The sequence below is a fragment of the Meles meles genome, chromosome 17, assembly GCF_922984935.1.
Source record: "Meles meles chromosome 17, mMelMel3.1 paternal haplotype, whole genome shotgun sequence".
NCBI lineage: Eukaryota > Metazoa > Chordata > Mammalia > Carnivora > Mustelidae > Meles > Meles meles.
The window spans coordinates 52,888,850-52,902,172 of NC_060082.1; the positions used below are offsets into that span (position 1 = coordinate 52,888,850).

General features: G+C 39.8%; 1 protein-coding gene across 4 annotated transcripts in view; it reads left to right on the forward strand.

The window, feature by feature from the left end:
* ACBD6 (acyl-CoA binding domain containing 6) overlaps positions 1-13,323 on the forward strand; it is a 209,260-nt gene that overhangs the window by 166,373 nt on the left and 29,564 nt on the right. The gene's annotated exons all lie outside the window — the stretch shown is intronic.

Here is a 13,323-nt window from a genome sequence, read left to right on the forward strand (position 1 = left end):
CATGTCCCTGTTCTAATTGATTTCTGGGTGGACATGCTCTAAGTCGAAAGATCAAAAAATCTCAACATTTTACATTAAACACGGAACACTTCAGCCCACAGCATGTGAACTTGAAAGCCCTGAATTTGACATGGTGATCTGAGGAACATAGCAAACCAGAAATAGATGGGAGATAACCCTATCATGCTCGTAATTGTGAAGAGCCATTTTATAAGTAGGCATGATTTTAGTTGGTTTGATAAAGATTTTATTTATTTGAGAGAGACAGAGAGCAAGAGACAGAGAATATGAGCAGGATAAGGGGCAGAGGGAAAAGCAGATTCCCAGTGAGTAGGGAGCCCGATGCGGGGCTCAATCCCAGGACCCTGAGATCGTGACCTCAGCCAAAAGCAGACGCTTAACTGATTCAGCCACCCAGGCGCCCCTGGAAAGAGCTTTGGAAAGGGTTTTTATTGGAAAGAGCTAAGTAGTTATCACTGAAAAATGTTTGTAAACATAGAGATGGCATTCAGGTTCAGAGAAAATACAAATGAGTAGTAACATTTTCTTGTTTTAAAATTAATAACAGTAGATATAAGACATTTTGTAAAGATGCAAGTAAGTATAAAGAAAAATATTTTCATCATCTTTAATTTCAACCTTGAGATAATCCTTTATCACTTTTGATGCTTTCCTTGTCTTTTTCTTCTATAGGTAGATAACACATTTCAGAAATAAAAATGGGATCATCCTGTCCATGGTTTTTAACCTACTTTATTTATCATGAATATCTTTTCTTATCCATAGATGGCTGCCTAGTATCCTGTCATGCAGGTGTATCATACTGTACCCAGGCCACTAGTAGGATGCTCCGGTGGTTCTCTCTTGTAGTATATTAGCAAGAATGCAAACTCCATGAGCACAGACTATAACTGGCTTATGTATCATTGTGGCCCTCATATGGAGGCTTTCAGAAAGTAGGTGTTTAATTCTCCTACCCTTCCTTATCTGTACCTGTGCAGCTAAACATGCCAGGAGAAAAATACACAGCTGCGCTCTCCTCAGTTCGGATCATTAATGCCAAGTGCTGCCCAGCATTCACACTACGTTTCCTTACTTCATGAACTCTTCCACTCCACTAGATAACCCCCATTAACTCTTCTCTCCTGAAAATCCAGACACCTCCTTCCTCATCCTCATTTCTGCTGATGACGTTTCTTCCCATTTAACTGAGGAAACACGAGTCACTTTAAAAAAACTTCCGCAAGTTCTCTCTGTCCTGTCTACCCACCTCCCTGCATCTGTGCTTATGTGTATCTCCTTCCTTCCTGTGAGCATGTATGAACTGAGTAGACCTCCATCCCTTCTGTGAGTGTGTGTGAACTATCTGTGCTCCAGAAGCCGGCCCCTCTTAGCACACCACCTCCACCCCCATAATTTTTCCAGTAAGGTCTGTGTTGACTACCTTATTATTTTTTTTAATTTTTTATTTCTTTTTTATTTTTTTATAAACATATAATGTATTTTTATCCCCAGGGGTACAGGTCTGTGAATCGCCAGGTTTACACACTTCACAGCACTCACCATAGCACATACCCTCCCCAATGTCCATAACCCCACCACCCTCTCCCTCCCCGCCCCAGCAACGGTTTGTCTCCCTCCCAATCCCATCTTGTTTCATATATTCTTCTCCTATTCCCCTAATCCCCCATGTTGCATCTTCACTTCCTCATATCAGGGAGATCATATGATAGTTGTCTTTCTCCGATTGACTTTTTCACTGAGCGTAACACCCTCTAGTTCCATCCACGTCGTCGCAAATGGCAAGATTTCATTTCTTTTGATGGCTGCGTAGTATTCCATTGTGTATATATACATCTTCTTTATCCATTCATCTGTTGACGGATATCTAGGTTCTTTCCATAGTTTGGCTATTGTAGACATTGCTGCTATAAACATTCGGGTGCACGTGCCCCTTCGGATCACTACGTTCGTATCTTTAGGGTATATACCCAGTAGTGCAATTGCTGGGTCATAGGTGACTACCTATTTTTAGCTGAAACCTATTGTACCATGCCTTCAGCATCCTCTACCCTTCCTGCTTTAATTTTCTCTATATTTGTGTATTATAATCCAACATATTACGTGTTTTGCTCCCTTGGTTTATTTTCTGTATCCCCCCTCCAAAACTAGGGTGGAGATTTTTGTCTGTTTTTATTCCTCACATGTAGAACAATGCCCGGCACATAATAGGTACTCAGTAAATATTGTTAATGCCTGGCACTTAATAGGTACTCAGTAAATATTTGCTAACGAATGAATGTAAGCAACAACATCCTTGGCAGATAAATATTTGTACAAATCCATGATTCATTTATTCATTCACTCGGTAAAATGTTTGAGTGCTTACTGTGTCCCAGATACTGTCCTAGGGATATAACAGTCAAAAGGTCAGACAAGAGTCCTATCCTTATGGAGCCCATAATCAAATAAAGATGACAGATAAATGCGTTTTTAAACTATAAATTGTAATAAGTGCTATGAAAGAAACAACCAGAGAACTGAACTGAAGAATAACAGTAGGAGGCGACCTCTTTGAAGCAAGCAGTGAAGGAAAACTCCCTCTACATGATGAAAGAGAGGCTAGGACTTGAAGGATGCGGAAGGGTCCAGCCACGTGGAGAGCAGGAGGAACAGCATGGATGAGATCAGGTTAGAAAGTTAGGCAGGGGTAAATTATGCAGGGTTTCCTAGGCCCCATGGTTCCCAAAGTAGGAAATGGGAACCCCTAAGAGTCCTGATCTTTTCAAAACTATTTTCATAACAACAGTAAGACACTAATTGCCCTTTTTTGCACTCCTTCACTCCTGTGTATGCAGTGACATTTTCCAGAGGCCTCATGACACGGCATCACAACAGATTGAATGCGAATGAGATACAGATATCCGGTTATTTTCTGTTTAGCCAGGCATTAAGGAGATTTGCAAAAATGTAAAATAATGTCAGTCTTCTCACTATGTTTTCTTCTCCTTTGGAAAATATATTTGCATTTAAAAAATTAAGTTACTTCTGGGGCACCCAGGTGGCTCAGTCAGTTAAGCATCCAACTCTTTTTTTTTTTTTTTAAGATTTTATTTATTTATTTGATAGGTATCACAAGTAGGCAGAGAGGCAGGCAGAGAGAGAGAAGTGGGGGAAGCAGGCTCCCTGCTGAGCAGAGAGCTGGATGTGGAGCTCGATCCCAGGACCCTGAGATCATGACCTGAGCCAAAGGCAGAGGCTTAACCCACTGAGCCACCCAAGCACCCCAAGCATCCAACTCTTGATTTCAGCTCAGGTCGTGATCTCAGGGTCTTGAGATTCTCTCTCTCCCTCTATACCTCCCCCTACCTGCTTGTATTCTTTCTGTATAAAATTAAAAACAAAATTTAAAAGTTAAGTTACTTCTAGGTAACAGGTAATGATTTTTAAATTTCTCAACTTTAATTTCTAATATGGTAATTATTGACAGGTTTAAACCATATAAACAAAAACCCTAAGAGTCCTCAGTAATTTTTTTTAATATTTTATTTATTTTATTTGACAGAGAGAGAGGTCACAAGTAGGCAGAGAGGCAGGCAGAGAGAGAGGGAGAAACAGGCTCCCCACTGAGCAGAGAGCCCAATGCGGGCCTCGATCCCAGGACCCTGTGATCAAGACCTGAGCCGAAGGCAGAGGCTTAAACCACTGAGCCACCCAGGCGCCCCGAGTCCTCAGTAATTTTGAAGATTTACTATACAAAGACCTTGAGACCAGAAAGTTTAAGAGCTGTTATCCTAGGTCATGGTAAGAGTTTTGCGCTTTATTCCAAAAGAGCAATGGAAAGCCACTGAAGGATATTAAACCAAGGCGGAGATGTGATCTAATTTAACTTTTGAAAAGGCCACGCCCTCCGCTGTGTGAGGAATAGACCGCAGTGGGAGGGGCCAGGGCACAAGTATGCAGGCACCGCATTAACCCAGGTGAGAAGGATGGAGGATTGGACCGAGGTGGAGCTGGAATTGCCGTAGGGAGGTGCTGCAAACTAGGTGGCGTAGGAAATAGGAAGTAATTGTTAGCCGGGCCGTCATTCCTCTGAAACCGGGAGGGGAGAGTCCTCCCAGCAATCCCTAGCATTCCTTGGTGTATAGATGCATAACTCCAGCCTTTTTCTGAATAAGGTCACAGTCCGGGGTACTGAGAGTTGGGATTTTAACATGCGATGGGCGGTGGGTAGGCCATGAGGATGAAGAGAAATGAAGACGGGTGTTGTGGAAGTGGAACCAGAAGGAGTTGCTGACTGAATAGATATATAAAGATGAGGAAGAGAGAAGGCAAGGATGGACCTCACATTTCTGGCTTGAGAAGCTAGATAAACTGTAGACGCAAACAACATGCCATTTATTAACATGAACACTTGCAAATGGGACCGTGTTTCTCAGGGGGTAAATTCCCAGAGAAGGCATTGCTGGGCCCTCGTTTTCTTAAGTGCGCTCATGCGCTTATTCTTCTAGATGTGCTTTAGGATTACTAGTACTGTTTGAGCTTTATTTAGCATTATCCTGTCGGGGCCTCCTGATTTAAACAACCAGATATAGTAAAATTGTAGCCCAATTCACCTAGATATTCAGAGAATTTAGGCAAAAAGAAAATAAAAGTAGGAAGGGAGAACACGTGCCCTGAAAGACGTTCTCATGGTCAAAGTGACATAGTTAGAGTTGGCCAAGTCCTTTGAGATCCAAAAAGTATTTCACATGAAACTTCTGGATGGGCATTCTGGCTACTGTTTAGTACCATATGGTGATACTACAGTTTCCCCCGCTGGATGAAAAGCTGGCCTCAGGTAAAAATGCCTAAGTTCCCTTAGTAATCTGATGACATTAAAGATGTCAATTGTATTACTAGGTAACACACATATTAAAATGACCCTCTGGAGTGCCTGGGTGGCTCAGTCCGTTAAGTGCCTGCCTTCAGCTCAGGTCATGATCCAGGGTCCTGGGATCGAGCCCCTCATCGGGCTCCCTGCTCAACAGAGAGGGAGCTGATCTGTCTGCTGATCTGCCTGGGTGGCTCAGTGGGTTAAGCCTTTGCCTTCGGTTCAGATCATGATCTCGGGGTCCTGGGATCGAGCCCCGCATCAGGCTCTCTGCTCAGCAGGGAGCCTGCTTCCCCCTTTCTGTCTCTGCCTGCCTCTCTGCCTACTTGTGATCTCTGTCTGTCAAATAAATAAATAAAATCTTTTAAAAAAACAAAAACAAAAAATGACTGTCTGATTGTAAATTGCATCTGGGTTGGGAGGAACTGCAAAGGAGTGATAAGTATTTGAGGGAGGCACTGTACTTTGGACTGTCCTGACTTTCTTATAACCGGCATAGCCTCTGTGCGACCCTAGATGCTATTGTTTCCAAGACAGTGGCTCCTATAAGACAGCAGGGCTTCTAAATCCGGGTAGATTCCACACCCACTTTTATGGATTTCTTCTCTCATGTGAGCTATATCTCCTTAGAGAAGAGGTAACTCCTAGATGGCTAGGCGAGCTGTCAAGTGAATTATGCGAAGCCGCCATCAGACACTGCCCTGCTAGCAAGTTCGGAATGGTCTCTGTCTGAAATCTTGAATACACTGATATGCCAAGTGTGCTCAGGTGTAGGATTCTGAGCATTAAGTGAACCTAAGAGGACCACCTTGTGTGTGCAGCAGATACGTCGTCCATCCCCTCCTCTCAGCCACTCCCTCGTGCTCTGCCTCTTTGCCTCCCGTCCGTCTCTCTAAAAGTTTCCCTAACAGGTTGAAGTCAGTGCAGTCATCTCAGCTTCAGTTCCAAAATCAGACCTGTTCTCGAGAACATTTGTGTAGATGTGAATCTGTGCGTGTGCCTTACAAGGGATGAGTAATCGGTACAATTTGCCTTTGCTTGTTCTCCTTTCTTGTCATATTCCGCCATTGTGTGGAGGGTTAGATGACTGTCCAGAGGCAGGAAGAGAGCAAGTCAGACTGTGACACCTGACTTTTCCCAAGGCTCATGAACCCAGCATCCTCGGGTCTCCAGGAAGTGACTTTCAAGCTCCGCCTGTGGGGTCCCTTCTGGCGACGGCGCTGGCAGCTGGTGCCAAGTGTTCAGGGGCTCCAAGTTGGTCCCCTTCTCAGCCAGAGCTTTTCCGTTTGCCTCAGTTACTTCCACTCCAGGTTCCCTGCACACAGACCCCCTCCGAGTGTGAGAAATACACATATGATGAAAATCACTGACCAAGAGAATGTAGCTCGACGCTCAAGATAAAATGGAATATACAGATCTGTGACAGATTCTACAGCAGATCACGTCAGACCATCACCGGTCCCGCACTCAGAGACCGTTTCCTGATTTTAGATCCCACTTGAAGAACCTACTGATCTGATCACCAGCCCTCGGCGGAAGTAGAAAATGGTAGGAGTTTAGGCACATTGTCAGTAATAAAGGATGTTTGATAATCCTGTGATGGAGGAAAAGCTGTTTAAAAAAAAAAGCAAGGTAAAAATAGGTGAAAAGCAAAAGTAGTCTGGGGTCGTTTAATGAAAGTCCAAATAGATTTCTATACCTTCATGTCCTAAGAAGACACCATTTATATAATATCATGTAGAATAAATGATGTTTTTTCACTAATTTGGAAAGATACATGCACCCCTATGTTTCTACAGCATTATTTACAATAGCCGTGATAGGGACACAACCCAGGTGTCCATCGATACACGAATAGACGAAGAAGATGTGGTATATATGTGCAGTGGAATATTATTCAGCCGCGAGAAAGGAGGAAATCCTGCCCGATGAGCAACAGGGATGGACCTAGAGGACATTACACTAGATGAAATAAGTCAGAGAAAGATGAATGTCACATGCTATCACTCACGTGTGGAATCTGAAAAAACGAAGAAACAAAGCAGAAAACAGATGCATAGATACAGCGAACAAGCTGACGTTGCCAGAGGGGAGAGAGCTGCGGGGAATGAGTGAAATAGGTAAAGGGAATTAAGAGGTACACACTTTTGGTTTTGAAATAAATCAGTCACTGGGAAGAAAAGAGCGGCATAGAGAGCAATCAGTAATACTGTGATAGCATTGTGCAGTGACGGGACTTCATTTGTGATAAACATTTCATAATGTATATAAATACAGAATCACTGTTCTATACACCTGAACCTGATTATGTATCAACTATACTTAAGTTTCTTAAAAAAATAGGAAAAAAGGATGTTTTTGTTTACTAGTATTCCCAGATGTTTACTCGCTGCCAGACATCATTGAGGGCCGTCATGCGTTTATGACGATAATTCTAACTCAAGAGTAGGTTCAGTTATCTTCCATGTTCTTCATGCAGAGTGATAAGAAGTAAGGTACTCTAGATTTATAGGGGTGGTGTTTTTATTTTTATTTATTTATTTATTTTTAATTCAGTTAATTAACATATAACGTGTTACTGGTTTCAGAGGTAGAGGTCAGTGATTCATCAGTCTTGTATAACACCCAAGGCTCATTACGCCACGTGCCCTCCTTAATGCCCATCACCCAGTTACCCCATCCCCTCACCCACCTCCCCTCCAGCAATCCTCGTTTTGTTTCCTATGATTAAGAGTCTCTTATGATTTGTCTGGGTTTCATCTTGTTTTATCTTTTTCTCTCTTCTACAGGTTGTATGCTCAAAGGGTAATATTCCAATTGTTTGAAAAACCTCCTGACATGTTTTTCACTCTGTAAAGATTCCAGTTAAGTGAAGTATTACTGTACCTAGTTTTTTTCTCCCAGGGAAGACAGAAGGATACTTGTAACCTTCAAATGAAGGCTTAATTCATGTATCCAGAAAAATTCTTAGAAAAATAATCATCAAATATATTTTCAATGTTCTCAATTGTCAGATTACTTTTAATCATATTCTTTTATAGAGTCACAGATCTCATAAGGAGAGGTAGTATATTCCAAGCTTAGAAATATTAAAAATTACCCAAAATTAAATTACTAACTCATAATTTTTATCACTACTTCTAATTTTCACTACTAATTTCCTTGTGCGCCTCCCTTACCATGTATTCACTTGAAATACTATTTTTAAAATAAAATTTATATTTTAAATATCAAGTTACTGGATAAGAACAGCATCTCTCATTAGACACACTTCTATGTAGCTCTGATGATTTTAATGGTTTGTGCTGCCTTACTGCTGTATCTTTAGAACTAATATTGGTAGAGATGATAGATCAAGTCTGAACCGAATTAGAGTATCAATATCACTATGGTCACAAAAATAGAAATCCGGCAATACTCAGAATTTTCTGCTCACAAAGAACATCTAGGAAGCATGTTATTTCTGTGCCTGTAAATTTACATCTTTTATTTTTTATTGTTTAATTTTTTAAAAGATTTTATTTATTTATTTATTTATTTATTTGACAGAGATCACAAGTAGGCAGAGAGGCAGGCAGAGAGAGAGGAGGAAACTGGCCCCCACTGAGCAGAGAGCCCAACGTGGGGCTCGATCCCAGGACCCTGAGACCATGACCTGAGCCGAAGGCAGAGGCTTTAACCCACTGAGCCACCCAAGCGCCCCACATCTTTTATTTTTTATTATATTCCCTGTGTTGTACTTTTCATCTCCCTGACTTTTTTTTTTTTTTAAACTGGAAGTTTATACCCCTTAAGCTTTCTTACCTATTTGACATGTTTCCCCACCTGACTCCCTTCTGGCAACCATCAGTTCTCTGTATTTAAGAAGAGTCTGGTTTTTTGTTTTTTTGTTTTGTTTTGTTTTTAGATTCCACATATAAGTGAAATCATACTGCATTTGCCTTTCTGTGACTTATTTCACTTAACATAATACCCTCTAGGTCCATCCATGTTGTCCCAAATGGCAAGATCTCATTCTTTTTATGGCTGAATAATACTCCCTAGTATGTATGTATGTACATATGTATATGTCATATCTTCTTTATCCGTTCCTCTGTCAGTGGGCACATGAGTTGCTTCCCTATGCTTCTATAAATAATGTTGCAAAAACATAGGGGTGCACATATCTTTTCAAATTAGTGTTTTCATTTTCTTTGGGTAAATACCTAGCAGTGCCATTACTGGATCATATGGTATTTCTATTTTTAATTTTTTAAGGAACCTCCATACTGTTTTCCACAGTGGCCACACCAATTTACATTCCCACCAGCAGTGCATAAGGGTTCCTTTTTCTCCAGAGCTTTGTCAACACTTGTTATTTCTTGTCTTTTTGATTCTAGCCATTCTGACAGGTGGAAGATGATATCTTATTTTGGGGTTTTAAAATTTTTTAAATTTATTTTTATTATTTTATATTTTTGAGAGCAGGGCAGAGGGAGAGGGAAAGAATCTTAAGCAGACTCTGTGCTGAGTGCAGAACCTGGTGTGGGGCTCGATCTCACAACCCTGGGATCATGACCTAAGCCAAAATCGAGAGTTGGATGCTTAACCGACTGAGCCACCCAGACACCTCTTATTGTGATTTTTGATTTGCATTTTCCTGATGATCAGTGATCTTGAGCATTTTTTCATGTGTCTGTTAGCCATCCAGCTCCTTTGTCCATTTTAATTGGATTATTTGTTTCAGGGGATTGAGTTGTATAAATTCTTCAAAAAAAAAAAAAAAATCACTACTCTTTTTTCCCAACAAAATGTCAGGGTTTTTTGTTTGTTTTTGAGTATCGTTGACACACAATGTTACATTGGTTTCAGGTATACAACACTTCTCTGTATGTTAGTCTACACTCACCACAAGTGTAGCTACCATTTCTGTCGCCCCCTGCAATGATATAGCAATGTCATTGACTATATTCCCTATACTGTACCTTTTATTCCTGTCTTACTCATTCCATGGCTTCATTTTTCAGGTATTAATCCCTTATTGGACATATCATTTGCAGATATCTTCTCCTGTTCAGTGGGTGCCACTTCATTTTATTGGTGGTTTCCTTTGCTGTGTAGAAACTTTTTATTTTGATGTAGTCCCAGTAGTTTATTTTTGCTTTTTTCTCCTTGCCTGAGGAGACCTGTGTAGAGAAATATTGCTAAGACTGATGTCAGAGCAATTACTGCCTGTGTTTTCCTCTGGGAGTTGTATGGTTTCAGGTCTCCTAGTTAGTTGTTTAGCCCATTTTGTTTATTTTTGAGTGTGGGGTAAAAAAGTTCTTCAGTTTTACTCGTTTGCACATAGCTGTCCAGTTTTCCCAGCACCATTTATCAAAGGCTATTTGCCTCCTTTGTCATAGATTAATTGGCCATATAAGCATGAGTTTATGTCTGGGCTTTCTGTTCTGTTCTGCTGATTTATGTGTCTGTTTTGTGCCAGTACCATACTCTTTTGGTTGCTACAGCTTTGTAGTATATCTTGAAATCTGGGATTATCATACCTTCGGTCTCGTTCTTTCTCAAGATTGCTTTGGCTGTTCATGCTCTTTTAGAGTTCCATATTAATTTTAGGATTATTTGTTCTCATTCTGAAAGAAAAAATGCTGTTAATATTTAAGGATAAGGATTACATTGAATCTGTAGATTGCTTTGTGTCATATGGAAATTTTAACAATATTGGTTCTTCCAGTCCATGAACCTGGAATATCTTCTCATTTGTTTGTGTTGTCCTCAATTTCTTTCATCAGTGTTTTATGGTTTTAAGAGTATAGATCTTTCACCTTCTTGATTAAGTTTATTCCTACGTATTTTATCCTTTTGGTACAATTATTATTCTTTTTTAAAGATTTTATTTATTTTTTTGACAGAGAGAGACATAGCAAGAGAGGTAACACAAGCAGAGGGAGTGGGAGAGGGAGAAGCAGGCTTCCCGCCTGGCAGGGAGCCCGATGTGGGGCTCCATCTCAGGATGCTGGGATGACCTGAGCCAAAGGCAGACGCTAAACAACTGAGCCACCCAGGTGCCCCCTTTTGGTACAATTATTAATGGGATTGCCTTCTTAATTTCTCTTTGTGCTGCTTCATTATTAGTGTATAGAAATGCAACAGATTTACATATATTAATTTTATATCCTGCAACTTTACTGAATTCACTTATCATTTTTAGTAGTTTTTGGTAGAGTCTTCAGGTTTTTCTGTATGTAGTGTTGTCTGCAAATAGTGACAGTTTCACATCTTCCTTACCAACTTGGATGCCTTTTATTTCTTTTTCTTGTCTGATTGCCGCAGCTAGGACTTCTAGTACTGTGTTGAATAAAATGGTGAGAGTGGACATCTTTGTCTTATTCCAGATTTTAGAGGAAAAGCTCTGTTTTTCACCATTGAATAGGAAGTTAGCTGTAACTATGTTAGCTGTAAAATATGTGTATCTTGACTTAGAAATATTGCTCTTAATTCAGTTTAATAAACTGCTTCTAGCAGTAGGAAAAAAAGCAGACTTGGCCACAGAGTTTTATTTATAGGAAACAGTAGTGTTATTAGTGGCTTAATGTTAAAGGGATAAAATAAAGTTTCCAGTATATCAGTTCTGAACAAAATATTTAATATTTTCATTAGTACCTCATTTGGTGAAATTAAATATATTTCTTATATTTGATAGGGTACACAGTATGGAGATAGAAGAAAACTAAGTCCTTAAAGAAATAGTCATTAATAAAATGGAGATGTGATCAGAATAAAGTAAGAAAAGATTAGTGCAGAATACATGTGGGGAGAGAAATAATCTATAAATTCAAGAGAGACCAGTTTGCTGTGTACATATATAGACAAAAAAGAATCTAGAAATCAAACTGAATATAGTAGTCATTTAGCACTGACTTAACTGTCATCTGAGTCTCCTGTTCATCATTGGTTAGTCCCTCATTGCATTACTGTATCTGGTATTATATGTCACACTACAGGAATTATGTGGGGACTTTTTTTTTAATTCAGGTAAAAGAAAAAGGGTAGGTCAAGAAATTAATCAGTAAATGAATGAGGAAAGATTAAAGTAATATATTCATTCTCTCATTTCATGAACATTTATTGAGCACCCCCTATATGCAAGATACTGTAATAGAAACTGGGTAAAAGACTTAGTACTTGCCCGCAAGAAGTTTACTATCTCAGTGGAAGAAACAGGTAAGTACATGTAGTGTGCTCGGCCCAGTAATAGAAAAGTGGCACCTAACCCCACCTGAGGAGTTGGGGAGGTTTCCTGCAGAAGCCGAACTGTGTCTTAAAGGTTAAGGGATTTCCTTTTCCTATAAGATTCCAGACTAAATAATCTGAACATTCTCCCATCACAAAACACCCAGCAATGCAGAGTAAAATATAACAAGCATCCCTTTAAATGCATAGCAGAGCTTATTTTATAAAAAAAGGTAGGAGCAAGATAATTCTCCAGGGGCCCAAACAAACACAGCTAAGAAACAAAATTGTAAGTCTTAAAATAAAATAAAACTTTAAAAAATCCAAAGTTTTAAAAAGAAAATGGTAAGTTGCCCTGAAGGGATTTGCTGGTCTCAATACCCATGACACAGAGATCTGAGAAAATATGGTAGGTCATAATATCACCCTTTCCCACGTATTCACAATAATTAAGAATTTATTCTTAATTACCAGGGGCACAGTAGGGGCTATGCATATTACTAAGTGAATATCAAATTGACTGCTAAATTCTACTTACTTGTACTTAATCCTGATTTATTTGTTGCTAATTAATATGATCACCTGCTCTTAAGAAGCAGCATTGCTAAAAGGTACTTAATGTTGTGCTATAATTAGTATATATAGTTAGAATATCTTGGTTTTAAAAGAATAAAAAAATGAACTGAACTATTGGAATAATCTGTAGGAACTTTTGACTTTCTTAACTTCTCGGACTTTGTGTGCTTTGAAATCACATTTCTTTATGATAGTTGATCTGGTGATATTTGATAATATTACAAGCCTGGAGTTTGTGACTATTTGAAAGGGGATTAAAATCTACTAAGTTTTTTAAAGATTTTTATTTATTTATGAGAGAGAGAGGGAGTGTGAGCATGAGTGGTGGGAGGGGCAGAGGCAGAGGGAGAAGCAGACTCCCCACCGAGCAAGGAGCCCAATGCAGGACTGTCCCAGGACCCGCAGATCATGACCCTAGCTGAAGGCAGCTAACCACTAACTTTTATGAGAAATTTTCAGACTTCTTAGATTTGGCGATAAACTTAGAAAAAACATTATAATACTAACCAAGATAAAGGATATACAGTGTCAGGTTTTTGGTTTTGTTTATTTTGTTTTTTACCACTAATTGAGTAATCAGGCAGCCAAGAGGTTCCCTTTGGTTTCATATCTGCAGCCTGGTTGTCCTGGGACTCTGCTGTAGCCTCTGTGATGCTCAGGTT